This window comes from Schistocerca americana, chromosome X, assembly GCF_021461395.2.
Source record: "Schistocerca americana isolate TAMUIC-IGC-003095 chromosome X, iqSchAmer2.1, whole genome shotgun sequence".
NCBI classification, from domain to species: domain Eukaryota; kingdom Metazoa; phylum Arthropoda; class Insecta; order Orthoptera; family Acrididae; genus Schistocerca; species Schistocerca americana.
Genome location: NC_060130.1, coordinates 425,889,866 through 425,905,322, shown reverse-complemented (window position 1 = coordinate 425,905,322; position 15,457 = coordinate 425,889,866). Strand labels below are relative to the sequence as shown.

At 37.7% G+C, this 15,457-nt stretch overlaps 1 protein-coding gene across 1 annotated transcript in view; it reads right to left on the bottom strand.

The window, feature by feature from the left end:
• The window catches only part of LOC124555277 (solute carrier family 41 member 2-like), a 507,467-nt gene extending 501,583 nt beyond the window's left edge, over positions 1-5,884 (bottom strand). The window contains exon 1 of the mRNA XM_047129149.1: positions 5,868-5,884. The gene's annotated coding sequence lies outside the window, so the exon portion shown is untranslated. The remainder of the gene's footprint in view (positions 1-5,867) is intronic.
• Between the last annotated feature and the right edge of the window lie 9,573 nt (positions 5,885-15,457).

The following is a 15,457-nucleotide window of genomic DNA, read 5'->3' as shown; positions in this document are numbered from 1 at the left end:
TTCGTAATTAATTCTGTTTCTTGAGTCTCTGTTTTGTTGAAGTATAATAATCAGTAAAAGTAAAGTTATTAGAAATCCTCTGAAGGCTTTTAAGAAAAGGAGAAATGTTGGAAAGCCGAAGGTATGTGTTATTACTGTAAACAATAAAGACGATAACCAAGTGAGTGAACCTAACCTCTCAAGTACACCTGCCCATAGCAGTCAAAGTAGGAAAGAAAATACTTAACAGAAGAAGCTTGGTTCAATGAGTGAAAACTATGAATGTTTTATGGGCGAATCGGATGTGAATGAAATATTTGATATGTCGGTTCTCAAAGGAATTTTTTCAAACTGTGTAAGATGTATTCATTGTAGTGAAGTTGGTCTGGAACTCTCCATAATAAAGCACGTAGGACTTGCTAGTGAAATACAACTGAAATTTGATAAGTGTTCATACATAACCACCTTTTGGAACAGTGTTGCAGTTACTGCAACTGAAGAAAATGGTAGCAAAATCTACGAACACAACAACGAGCAATGCTTGCTTTAGACAAGGAACGCCTTCGGGCTGCAGACGGCTGTAAAGAGTCTAGAAATACAAGAAAGAGTAAACAGGAGGAGGAACAAGAGGAAGCTGGAGGAGGAGTTTGCAGAGGATGAAGATAATCCATCCTATGGACCTGGAATGCACTAAAATGTTAATCCAATCTTTGTCGCTCGATTCCCAAAACTTTTATTTTCTCATACTAATTACATGTTTTCTAAGGATCTTCCAAACATATGTGTTTCAAACTTTCAGTAAATGTTACACAGTACCTTCTGCATAATTTAACACAGCCTTTTTCCAAAAAACTGTATATTTTTGAATATATAAACAAAAAATTGCAAAAAACTGTTGTGAATTTTCATTACAATTGAAAAAGAATCATCTTTAATAATTGAACTAAAATTTTGTAAAATCCCTGTGTTAAGCTGTAGCCCATATTCCAATAAATAATCTGTAAAAAGTTCAACTTCCTACCTCAAATACTTTGTGAGGAAAGATGTAATTTATAAGCGTTATTTTAACATTGCAAGTATAGGGCGTTCCGGAGCCCCTTAACGATTTGTACTTCGGGGTCGGCGTCCAACTTACTGCATCCTTACTATAGCTACTCTATTTGGAGCTCATAACGTACTAATTTATGTAGGTTAACAATTAATAATAAGATCGATACACATTGGGCCCGAGGTGACGCTCCACTGTATCAGTATTGGCTATTGAGCGAAAACTTTCGACGACCATTGGTCTAGAGTCTTACAATTGCGCCACCTCGCTCGCTGCTAGTCTTGAAGGTTACTTTCGTGCTGTGGTCGTTCCCTTATATGTGACAGTGTACAGCAATTTAAGCGGAATATTTGAAAACTGTCTCATCTTTTCCTGGAGAGTCTAGTTGTCTCAATTTCGGCCAGTAATCAGAATACTTTGCAACATCTCTAATCAAATATATAACTTTCTTCTCTATATTCACTTCACCCTTTGAAAAAAATTGATCAGCCAGGATTTTTCGCGTTTCATGCAGGACATCTATGTATTCAGTCTGGTGGAAGGAGGAAACAGGATGGAGTATTGCAGAACCTGGACTCAGACTATGTCAAGTGGGAAATCCAACTTGAATACGACACCTGCTATACGTCACGCAACCTGTGATCCCCCTTTGCGTTAATTTACGGTTACTTAGAAGACGACGGTTTATTCGTATCCCTTTGGCAACCTGCATTGTTCTTGCTGGCAAGGGGATCGTGTCTACTTGTCACCAATTTCGCCCAAACTTATGGCATATGCATGGCTTGGACAGAAAAGAAACTGACAGAAGTGAGATCTTTAGATGGCTAAGCGTTTAGAGAAAATAGCGTTTATGGCGTAGGTCAAGGGACATATCGGGCATTTGTGTTAGAGCAGATTCCAAGCAGAGGCTGGCGCAGTGGAGGGAGTACAGAACGGTAATCCAAGGGTCGTAGGGTCCAGTCTATGTTGAAAAGTCTTTTTTTTTTTATTATTACGTTACTTACACTGAAAATGAACCAAAATAATTTTCGGTATACTATATTTATTAAAATTCTCATAAAAGAAAAGAAAATAAATGACAGAGGAAAATGCGATAGGAAATAAATTTCCAGGAACTGATTACAGGGCGTACACGGGAACTTCGTACACGAAATTATACACTTTTATTATTTTGCAGTTGATGATTTACGCGTGCTGTAGTGATATTCATCGTAGAAAAAAGGGATGCAGTAATTTTCTCGATATTGCACAAGCTGTAAAGGTCGCATTTTTACAATTACTTTTTCGTTTTAAAGTTTCTATAGAAAAAACAAACTTGGTTTATATTAATAAAAGGTTCGCTCTCATTGCGCAATCTGCAGTTATCCACGCATGACGTATTATTTCGCCAACTATTGGCGAGGATAGCTGGTAATGTACAATGGAATGTATTTTGATGCATTCTTGAGAAACGAACCGCGAACAGCTGTTGTATGATCCGTTAATAGTACTACCGGTTTTACAATGCTAGAGTTGCATCTTCAGGTACATCTACATAAAGAAAAGCGCACGAGAGATTTAGAAATTGTAAAAGAAATTGGAAATGGCAAGAATCTAGGGAAAAGAAAATTTGTCATATACGATGCATAACCTACAAAAGCAAATCTAAATATAGTAGTCAACTTACTTATTTTCAGACCATTTACATGAAAAACTTAAGCGCATTGGACGTCCCATCATTCGCAGTCAGGTTACATATTCCATTTTTTTGTAATTTTTAAAGTCCACATGTTCTATTGTTCTTTATTTAGATGTTTCTGAAGATGCAATTCTAACGTTGTGCAATCGTCAGCACTATTAAAGGCTTATATGACAGCTTTTTGCTTTTTATTTTTTAAGGATACGTCTCTCTAGCTGCGGATGCCAATATTATAAAGTTTGCTGTTATTTTAATGCAGTCTTCCGGGATATGATTTCTTTTCTTCTACGAGATAAGAGCAGTTTTGAAGCTTTTTGATCATATTCTTTACCTAACGATAACAATAGGCACGCATGGTTGTACTAGCGGAGTGTTTTTGCAGGAAACGATAATCATTTTAATACTGCACGATGGCAGTCCTTCTACATCTTGAAAAAACTAGCCGTATAATTGTAATTTGTCTGTCTTTCGCACAAGTCAGTTAACAGAAGAAATCTGTTCTCCTGCACGTAGGGCTTCTTCACACCAGTTAAAAGAAGTTTCTGTAACGCTGTTTGAAGTTTCCTAGATTTTGACGCAGTTTTGACATTTCTGTTTTTTACTGTGCACTCATTCTCCCGTTTTTGAATCCTCGGTACAAAAGAGCCAATGCTGTCCTGTAGGCGTACTTAGACTGTTGGCAATAATTTTCCAAAAGGGTTGTAGCATATTGCGCTGTATACGAGTGGAGTACTTTGATCACTTTCAGCTTATTTTCCATGTAAGTAATGTAAAAAATTAAGAATAAAAATATAAAAATGTTTCCACACAATACTGCGATTACCGCTCTCCGCCGCTTCAGCCTCCGCCTGGAAACTACGCAAGCCTAACGTTTCCAAAAGCTTGGCCATTTAAATTTCCCACTTCTGTCACTTCCATTTCTGGCCAAGCCCTGCATGTATCATAGCTATGGATGAAATCGGTGATGACGGGCGGGCACGGACTCGTGTCATCTTGTAGAAGTAATTGCGCGCATTGCCTATCGTATAGACCAGTGGTCCGCAGTCGGCACACTACAGCCCAAGAAACCATTTCCTGCGGCCCGCACAACGATCATTGTTCTGATCACGCTATACAGTCATTTGTGTTTTTCGTACAAGAAAGTACACTTCAAAGCATCCCTCCATACGCAATAGTAGCACTGTTCTACTATAAATCTTCTCTTTACCTCCGTTCAAGGGACATCATCATCCTCCGACGACCACAATCATCTGTCATTATCGTACGTGGCTAAATTTTGTCACCCGTAATATATAATTTCAAAAATTCTGAAAATGTGTCCTGCTTCAGTTATTTTTCAGACGGAATTTTGATCTACCATTAGCTCTTATGAAACTGAGCTATTACTATCCAGCCTAATCTAAATTGTGAACTGTTTCATGGTCGACACTTAGTTCCTTCTAGATATCATAGCTGCTAGTTTTCCAGTTTTGATCGACCAGTCTCGTAATTACACAGACTTTTCCAATGATTTGTTGAGAAGATTAAGGTGCTTTGACATTTAAATTTCTTGCATGTTTCGCTCGTATTCAGGATACATAATCCTTTCTTGACTACAGCGTGCTTAGGTAATCCCAGATCGAAATACTGTTTCGTGAATTATGGGGTCACAAAGACGTCTACAGCTTGATATGGATAAAGTATTTCTCCAATTCTTTATATTGCATTCCCTTTTCTTCTTAAACTGCATTAATAATTTTTTCTGTATTTAAATTATACTTTCTGTTTAGCTATAAAAGCCAAAATATTGGTTTATTACTATTTGGTCGAAAACTGACATTTTGAGCCAGGGCTGTGTACAAACTACAAATTGATTCTGTCAAAGAAGAACCAGCAACCAACCACTGTTAATAATGTTATTTATTCACAAAAAACTGAGCCGTTACCAATTTCGAGATGACTGATTACCTTCAGACGGTTGCTCAACTTTAGATTACATTTGTTGTTATTTACATAAGATGTCGACAGTTTTGTTCAAATGGCTCTGAGCACTATGGGACTTAACTTCTGAGGTCATCAGTTCCCTAGAACTTAGAACTACTTAAATCTAACTAACCTAAAGACATCACACACATCCATGCACGAGGCAGGATTCGAACCTGCGACCGTAGCGGTCGCGCGACTCCAGACTGTAGCGCCAAGAACCGCTCGGCCACCCCGGCCTACGACAGTTTTGTTCCCCTAGTGTGAATGTTCCGTCGGGTGGTGGTACCCTACAGAAGAAAAGTGAGAAAGTGTCTATTTAACTGTACCTAATAACGAATGCTTATGAATATGAAACTGCTTTCTGTATTTTTTTACTATTTAGTGAACACAACCAGTCTATATCGCAACATAATTGCGTGGGAATTTCGACATAAGTAACCTAAAAGTAAACAGTCTTACTTTAAAAATTTGTTTACATTGTTTTCATTCGTTATTAGGCATAGTTAACCTTAAATGCACCGTTTCTCACACGGTTTTTTGATGGAAGGCACCACCATCCCAAGAAATTTCGCCACAAGGGGAAAAACAGGTGATAACTGGTGTAAACAACAACAAATGTAATCTAAACGTGAACAACCGCCTGAAGATAAACCTATTGGTTCGAAACTGGTAACTGCGCTATTTGTGTAAATAAATAACATTGTTAACAGTCTCTGTATGCTCTTTTCGTCTTTGCAAGAATCAGCTAGCTTACATATATTGTTTATATTGTTTCTGTTTTTCTTCTTATACAAAACTGCGTTTAAAAACAACATTCAGTATGTTTCCTTGTCCAAATTACCATACGTGTTTCATCATAAGCTAAGTTCTAGCGATGGTACAAGCAAAACAAAAAGTAGTTCGGTTTCATTCTTTATTAAACGCCTTTAAAATATCAAGTAGGAGATCTGTGTGGCCCACAAGAAATTCAGTTCTTGACAGTGCGGCTCGGGGGTAGCAAAAGGTTGCTGCCCCTCCTCAGGACAATTAGCCACCGCTTTCCACGAGATAATCAACGTATTCTTCACGATGATAGATGTTAGTGTAGACTTCAGACACGGTAAAGCTGAAATTCAATGTAGATGTCGAAACCTTATATCCCCAGAAGAGGTGATTTTAAAGGATAGAAATTTCTCAAAAAATCAACTTATCAATTACCTTTTCTCCGCGTCAGCACCGCCAATGTTTTCGTGCTGAAACAGATACGAACAATTTTGATAGATGAAATTATGTTATAAACGTGTTGCTTTCTCCTCATGAAAATTATCCACATTAGATTTAAATGTAAAGTAAGTTATGATACACATTTTTCAACTCATTTCTAACGAAATAATTAGTGGTACATACAACCATGTTTACTACTATTATAAAAACTGTCTATTCTTGCTGGCTGAAATTTCAGGTATGAAATCTACTTACACGCTGTTGAGAGGTGACATCCCTTCTTTCGGTTTTAGTGGAGTGGCAGTGCTAGCACCTCATTGTGAGACCGATTTCTTGACGGACGCCACCGACTAGAGCGGGAGCAAAACTTCCAATGTTGGTAATTTAGCGAATCTAAAACCCCCACACCAGACTATGGTTCCATCATAAAATTTTACTTACAGTCAGTTGCTTGGAAAAATATTTAAATTGTGCAAAAATTATTGATAAAAAGCTCTATCTCGAAACTGATATGATTTCACAAGATAACTTTTATTTGAAGAAATACTACGTGTGTGAATATTTCATTAAAGACCAGAGAAAAGATTTACTGTACTGAGTCGGTAGTTCAAAATTTACGGAACCAATGTCTCCTCTTTATGTTTATACATGTGAAGGATAGGCTATCTATTCTTGCGAATATTAAGTAAATGTAATTAAAGCAATTGTGGGATCCTTAGAAATTCAGAAGGTAATCATGTAAAAAGAATGGGTAGGGAAAACTTTTGATGACGTGAGTATTTTAACAATAGTGCCGTAAGATATCGAAAGCTTGGAATTTTGTTCAAATATGGCACAAAGAAGTTTTAGCCGAAGGCCCCTCCGCGAAATAATTCGTAGCCAAAAAATATTTAACTTCTTGTAAGGAGAACGTCCACCACGGTAGCGGGCATTCAGAGTTTACTTGAAAATACAAGTAACTGATGTTTATTAACATTCACAGAACCTGACGCACTTTAGGTTAGTTAACAACTTTTATGGTAATTGTAAATGGCGCTCCTCCATGTCTGAGGATGTTTATTACTTTGTTTGCAGTGTTATCTGATACTTTGTTGTTTACAGTTTTTACCACAGTGTTATTTATTCTACCGCTAGGCGAATCATTAGTTGTCGTTGCTGCGGCTAAATCAAACGGAAATATAATACAAAGTACGAATGACCTCATTCCTTGCTGGTACTTCTCTGTGCTTGTGTGCATCCTTACACATGCTTCATCCGACTCTAATGACTTTGTCGCCGGGGCGTTAAATTGTAATCTTCCTTCGTTTTACAATACCTCATGAACAAATGCTGTGTATGACATTCAACGTTGCCTTCAACATACACAATTCAACTCAAAATAAAATACTAGTTCGTTGACGTAAATGTTCGCTTTATGAATCCAGTGCAATTCATATTCTCCACACCCAACATCCATCCTCGGCAGAACATCGTAAACTTTAGGAAATACGTATGCTAGTTAGAAAGTGAAGCATACTGATCCACTTTTCCTTCAGCAACTTCGTCGCTATAGCATATACTCCGTTAGTTCATGTAATACGTCGCTTGCGTTTGATCAGCAGTGTTTTGTTAACCTTACTCAGAATTTTCTCTTCTTAATTTCATGTCAATATATCCTTAAACCTAGGTTTGATGAGGACGGGTCATAGCAGGGTTCTTACGTAGTACTGTAGCTTAAAATGCATTTCACGCTTAAGTAAAGCTGTCTGCGACCGGTAGGTTAGTTTCAAATCGCAGTGCTTTGGTAGATAGGTGTATATTACTTTTTGAGGAGGCATTCTGTCACCTTCCTCGACTTGGCTTAACCCAAACATTTATACAGGGACCTACAGTTTAAGGTGGACTTCCCATCGCGAAGTAAGTTAGCCCCTCGGAGTGAAAATCATTGCCAGGGGAGATATAAGTTGTAAGTGGGAAAAAAAAATTCGCAGTTCGATTGACTTTCGAATTATTAATTCGACGCTTCTCCAAAAGTTTTTAAATGAGAATTTTCTTCGTTCTCCCAAGTGTTGGGCGTCTTAGTTTGTTGACGGTCTCATCGAGAAGCTCTCTAGCTTAAATTGGTAGACCTAACAACCTTACGCCGCTGAGGTGGTAGTGCGGCATGGATTTTGGAGCCTTCTTTGAACTCATTCGTTGTAGATGCTTTCTCCAGCTGTTTTGGTTATTCTGGAGGTATATAGTGTGCGATGGGTTCAATTCTAAGTTTCTCCATACATCTTCATTACTTCTGTGATCTCATTTGATGTAACCAGCTGTTCATTTCAAGAGTTTCATTTCACAGGCTGTTACCTTTTCGAATATTTTGCCTTCGTTGTCCAGTCTTCGCTACCAGCTCAACACAGGTATTGCTAAGGTTTTATGAAGGCGTACACTTTTGTACTAAATGGTTCAAATGGCTCTGAGCACTATGGGACTCAACTGCTGAGGTCATTAGTCCCCTAGAACTTAGAACTAGTTAAACCTAACTAACCTAAGGACATCACAAACATCCATGCCCGAGGCAGGATTCGAACCTGCGACCGTAGCGGTCTTGCGGTTCCAGACTGCAGCGCCTTTAACCGCACGGCCACTTCGGCCGGCTTTTTGTACTACGAACGGATTCATTGCATTATTATTATGATCCCGATTTTAAACTGGTATGTATATATTTATCAATAAGCGGTTATACGTGCCCAATGCACAAGCTTGGTGAGTTTCATTTAGTCATCTATAACCGACTATTTGAGTCTCCCTACTTTCATTCTTTTGTATTAAGTAGTATTTTTGCAATATACAAACTATCTTCTTTATATTGACCACCACAAGTTTTTATGACTTAATTCGAAGTTTTACTATAGCAAGAATAATAAATAGTCAACTAAATTATTTAAATATAATGAACGCTTAGAAAACAATTATCACGGAAAAATTATTAAAATGTTGATAAAAGTGGGCGTTACTCCTAAAAAAGGTATGAAAGACATTTTAAAAGTTTTATTAAAAAGATACGCATTATACTTGGTCCTTTTAAAAGTTATTCAGTCTCTTAGGCATTTAGTTATGGGAAAAGACTTTTGATAGCAAAACATTTCAGTGGGTTTTCAGATACTGACTAACGTTTTATTGGGGACTTAAATTTTATGAATTTAAATTACAGTTATAAAAGACGAAAAACGGTAGAGGTGTTTATTGAAACAATTATACAGAAGATGATTACAGAATATGCCATATTTTTGAAGTATTTCGAGTCTCAAGTGTAAAAAGGTAATTATATAAGCTGCACTCGAGTATTAAATTGTAGTTATGTTTTGCAGACTTTATTGACTTAGGGAACTTCCCAAAAGTGCTCGTCATCATCTAGTATTTGATGAAATACTATTGTGAGGGTCCTGGTGCCGCAATGCGAGCTACCTGGCGGTAAACAAAAATACCGAACTAGGGTTCTTCTCTTATCTACACAGCAACATATGATAGAGAAAGTTAAATGTAACACTTAGCCAACTACTTTGGCGTAGTAGCAATTGGACAGCAGACACTTCTGCTCTCCATCCGACGAACGATTCATCGCAAAAATGTCACATGCTCACCTGCCACTATATACTGCAAAGATTTTTGGATTTTAACTGAGACACTGGAGCGCAGTCCGCTAACAATGGATTATACGCTGCCACCTGGGCTTATTACCCGATCAAATGCTGATGATGGGAACGTCTCAACATTTAGGAGTAGAACCGATTGCTGTCTGCAGAGTTACGTCACACTAGCAGAGCTGGCGACCAAGGCCACTTAAGTGGGTAACGTGCCGTTAGATGTTGGAGATAGTCTTCTGTCTACCAGTTAATCTACAGTACGCGTAATTGTGGTCTCTGGAACGGCGTCTGATGTACGAGGGTTATTCCAAAAGTAAGGTCCGATTGATTGCCAAATTGAAACCACAGTGAACATCAGAAATGTTTTACTTGTAACAATTAGCTACACCTTTCAGCTACTTCTCTACGTAGTCGCCGTTCTGACTTAGACTTTTGTCAAAGCGTTGTACCAACTTTTCAATAGCCTCATCATAGAAGGCAGCCGCCAGTGCTTTCCGCCAATTCTCCGCGCTGGCCTACACCTCGTTGTCTGTGTCAAAATGTTGTCTTCAAAGACAGCGGTTCATGTGACCAGAGATGAAACTCAGGGGGAGACAATCGCGGACTGTATCGTGGGTAATCTAACATTTCCATTTGAAAACGATGCAGGAGCATCTTCATTGCCCCTGCAGAATGCGGCTGAGAATTGTCGTGAAGACGAAACAGCACGACAGTTATGTAATGTTGGCTGCATAGCTTCAGGCGAAATTTCTCACCAGGCCCTCGTACTTGGCGGCAGACACTATTTTCTAGACATCTTTACGCACTCACTGCGAGCTCAGAAATGAGAAGAGCAACGTGATGCTAACTGGGGTTATACTAGAGACACTACCCAACACATCTGTGCAAAGCTTTATCGGATTTTCATAGTCGTTTCCATTTCGCGACCGATCGGACCTTACTTTTGGAATAACCCTCGTAGTTTACCCGTGGGGAAAGGTGCTGAAATACCAGCGACGTAAACGCTTACGATGTTCTTCACGATGCAACACAATACGAGGCTACAATCAGCTGCTAGTATGGACTGATAGCTTTAAGATTAAATTTCATATCTAAAGGTCCGTTGTTCGATCCTTGACTGGTCCTAAGCTCTTTTCCGTGTAAAGTGACGTTCACATTTGTCATTATCTTTTGTGTATATGAAAAAAATATCTACCTACAACGTGGTTCTACTTTAAACTACAGGTTGAAGCACATAATGAAATATTCAACGCTCACGGTAGGAGTGAACATTTTTGTATTTTTATCCGGAAAATGATCATTATTTACTACTACTACTACTACTACTACTACTACTATTATTATTTCCTTCTTGTCTCAGACGTTATGACTGGTTAAAAATGGGAGGTGACGCGGACCTTGATCAAGCGTGACTTCCTTTTAACTGTATGGTATATGTTACATTGCATTTAGGAACTTTCGGGTAATTGAACTAGTGTCAATAATTACAGATTTCTGTAGTTGTATATATAAGTTTGGATGTAGCTGTATTGCATTGATGTACTGGTGGATATTGTGTGGTATGACTCCTGTAGTTGATAGTATAATTGGTATGATGTCAACTTTATCCTGATGCCACACGTCTTAGACTTCCTCAGCCAGTTGGATGTATTTTTCAATTTTTTCTCCTGTTTTCTTTTGTATATTTGTTGTATTGGGTATGGATATTTCAATTAGTTGCGTTAATTTCTTCTTTTTATTGGTGAGTATGACGTCAGGTTTGTTATGTGGTGTTGTTTTATCTGTTATAAAGGTTCTGTTCCAGTATAATTTGTATTCATCATTCTCTAGTACATTTTGTGGTGCATACTTGTATGTGGGAACATGTTGTTTTATAAGTCTATGTTGTAAGGCAAGACGTTGATGTATTATTTTTGCTACATTGTCATGTCTTCTGGGGTATTCTGTATTTGCTAATACTGTACATCCGCTTGTGATGTGATCTACTGTTTCTACTTGTTGTTTGCAAAGTCTGCATTTATCTGTTGCGGTATTGGGATCTTTAATAATATGCTTGCTGTAATATCTGGTGTTTATTGTTTGATCCTGTATTGCAATCATGAATCCTTCTGTGTCACTGTATATATTGCCTTTTCTTAGCCATGTGTTGGATGCGTCTTGATCGATGTGTGGCTGTGTTAGATGATACGGGTGCTTGCCATGTAGTGTTTTCTTTTTCCAATTTACTTTCTTCGTATCTGTTGATGTTATGTGATTTAAAGGGTTGTAGAAGTGGTTATGAAATTGCACTGGTGTAGCCGATGTATTTATATGAGTGATTGCTTTGTGTATTTTGCTAGTTTCTGCTCGTTCTATAAAGAATTTTCTTAAATTGTCTACCTGTCCATAATGTAGGCTTTTTATGTCGATAAATCCCTTTCCTCCTTCCTTTCTGCTTAATGTGAATCTTTCAGTTGCTGAATGTATGTGATGTATTCTATATTTGTGGCATTGTGATCGTGTAAGTGTACTGAGTGTTTCTAGGTCTGTGTTACTCCATTTCACTACTCCAAATGAGTAGGTCAATATTGGTATAGCATAAGTATTTATAGCTTTTGTCTTGTTTCTTGCTGTCAATTCTGTTTCCAATATTTTTGTTAGTCTTTGTCTATATTTTCATTTAGTTCTCCTTTAATATTTGTATTATCTATTCCTATTTTTTGTCTGTATCCTAGATATTTATAGGTATCTGTTTTTTCCATCGCTTCTATGCAGTCGCTGTGGTTATCCAATGTGTAATCTTCCTGTTTAGTGTGTTTTCCCTTGACTATGCTATTTTTCTTACATTTGTCTGTTCCAAAAGCCATATTTATATCATTGCTGAATATGTCTGTTATTTTTAGTAATTGGTTGAGTTGTTGATTTGTTGCTGCCAGTAGTTTTAGATCATCCATGTACAGCAAATGTGTGATTTTGTGTGGGTATGTTCCAGTAATATTGTATCCATAATTTGTATTATTCAGCATGGTGGATAGTGGGTTCAGAGCAAGGCAGAACCAGAAAGGACTTAATGAGTCTCCTTGGTATATTCCACGCTTAATCTGTATTGGCTGTGATGTGCTATTAATTGAATTTGTTTGGATATTAAGTATGCTTTTCTAATTTTTCATTACTATGTTTAGGAACTGTATCAATTTAGGATCTACTTTGTATATTTCCAATATTTGTAGTAACCATGAGTGGGGTACACTATCAAAAGCTTTTTGGTAATCAATGTATTCGTAGTGTAGCGACCTTTGTTTAGTTTTAGCTTGATGTGTCACCTCTGCCTCTATTATCAGTTGCTCTTTACATCCTCGTGCTCCTTTGCAACATCCTTTTTGTTCTTCATTTATAATTTTGTTCTGTGTTGTATGTGTCATTAATTTCTGTGTAATGACTGAAGTTAATATTTTGTATATTGTTGGTAGGCAAGTTATGGGGCAATATTTAGCTGGGTTTGCTGTGTCTGCTCGATCTTTAGGTTTCAGATAAGTTATTCTATGTGTAAGTGTATCAGGGAATGTGTATGGGTCTGCAATGTGACTGTTAAATAATTTAGTTTCATGTGAATGTGTTGAGGTGAACTTCTTTAGGCAGAAATTTGCTATTTTATCTTTTCCAGGGGCTTTCCAATTGTGAGTAGAATTAATTGCTCGGGTGACTTCATGTTGCAAAATTATCACTTCAGGCATTTGTGGTATCATCTTGTATGTGTCTGTTTCTGCTTGTATCCACCGTGCATGCCTGTTATGTTGTACCGGGTTTGATCATATGTTGCTCCAGAAGTGTTCCATGTCTGTTATGTTTGGTGGATTGTTTATTTCAATGTGTGTGTTATCTATTGTCTGGTAAAATTTCTTTTGGTTTGTGTTGAATGTTTGGTTTTGTTTCCTTCAATTTTCACTTTTTTGTATCTTCTAAGTCGTTTGGCCAATGCTTGTAATTTGAGCTTCTTTTCATCCAATTGCTCTATCGCTTCTTGTTGTGAGATTTTACCTAACCTTTTTCTTTTTTTTTCTGACATTTCATTTCTTATAAATTGTGTTAGCTGTCCGATGTCTTCTCAGTTTTTCTTTTCTGATCTGTAGCCTGTGTTGCCATGCTGGTTTTGTGGGTTTCTTCTGCGTGTTGGTTGGTTCTGATCTCTGCCTAGTGTGTATATTTAGTGTAGTGAGTTCTCCTATATAAACAAGTAGTTGTAACTATTCCATAGTTGTGTTTTCATTTATTTTGTTGTGTATGATTGTGTTGATAGTTGTTATTGTTGTTTCGACTTGTGGGTTATTTGGCGGTCTATGCAAGAATAGTCTAATGTCTGTATGTGTGTCTTTGTATTCTATGTATGTCAGCTGAAATTTTTCTTCTATATCTAACATGTGAGTCACTTCGTGTTCTGTTTGCGCTTGTTCTGGTGGCTGTATTAAGATTTCGTTTTCCTCTGATTGTTTAATTGATGCGTGTTGTTGTTCGTTTGTTTGCTCTGGGATGTTTGAGTCTATTACTGTATTTTCTTATTCTTCTGATTGCACATAGTTTTGTTCCAGTATTTGTTGTACTTGTTGTTTGATGTTTTCTAATTCTGACTGGGGTATCCTGTTATTTTTGATTATTACACGGATCTGATCAGCTAGTCGTTTTTCTGTTAAAAATTTTAATTCTGGGTATCTGGTAATAAATGTTGTGTATACTTGCGATCGGTATCCATTGTATTGGTTCCTAGGTTTGTTGCTTGGTAATAACAGAACACGAGGTGTCGATTAACTTCATCTGACCATCTCATCCTCTGTCTTTGTTTTCCTTCTAGGGTGGTTGCAGGAAGCATATCCTACAAAACACCTCTGTTTGGATTTAAATCATTTTCCAGTTGGCTAGCAGTGTCGTTACCATTGTGGGCGGGCATAGGGTTCAAGCGTCGTCCCCGACCATGACGGCGCTTGTCCGAGGCTTCTTTAGATCTGTCCTGAACCAACTAATCACACTAAAAGGGGGGTTAGACCTATTAGTGGTTTGTTCTTTTCGTCGCCTTTTACGACTGGCAGAACATACCGGAGGCCTATTCTTTTCCCGGGCCTCCACGGGTTCAATTATTATTATTATTATTATTATTAATTTAAACGACGGTTTGTGTTTATACTTATTTTAAAGACAATATACAATACCGGTGAACGACTATTATTCCAACACCAGTAGATATATGTACTGTGTTGTCACAGACTCCTATTCAAGAATTAGATCCATAAAAATGTGACGAACGATTAAATTACCTTCTGAGATTAAGAAACAATAGGAGAAGCACGAAAAATTACTAATGTCATGGCCTCGTATGCCGCGAGCCTCTATGGGAGAAGCTATACTATTCTTCCAACTGCAATTGTGAGCCAGTTACATCTCTGCCTGTGTGAGCGAACTGAGAGATGGGACAGGTGAGCTGAATCTATAGTGTGAACCTGTACTTGGTACATAAGTAAACCGATTGTTTTAAAGACGTGTATGCTCTTTCTTGTGCTGTGTTGTTGGAGGCACAGTTATATCGAGGTCTTTTTGTTTGTTCGTAAGTTAGGAAATATAGCACAGAAATCTTATAAGACGAGATTTTTGAGAAAGGTGTGCTTGGTTCTTAATAATCGTAAGTGAAGCAATCATTGCCGTGTACGTTATTTTGAGGAAACTTTTTTCAGGTCACCATTATTATGTTTTCTGAAGGCTAATTTCCTTTCACTTAAAGGCTGTACCTTCACGAAATTCCTCTAAAGTGTATTGAAGTATCACACAATGCTTGAGAAACTGAAGTAGTTTATGAATAGCAGATTCTTGGGTTCTGTGATCGCAAAACATTGACCAATATACTAGACAAGACATTAACGGTCAATGTCTTCCGCAGAAAAGGCGTTGCCACCGTTGACGCGTTGGAAAGCGAAGTCTCAGTTAACGACGTGTGGTATTAAGTAAGCT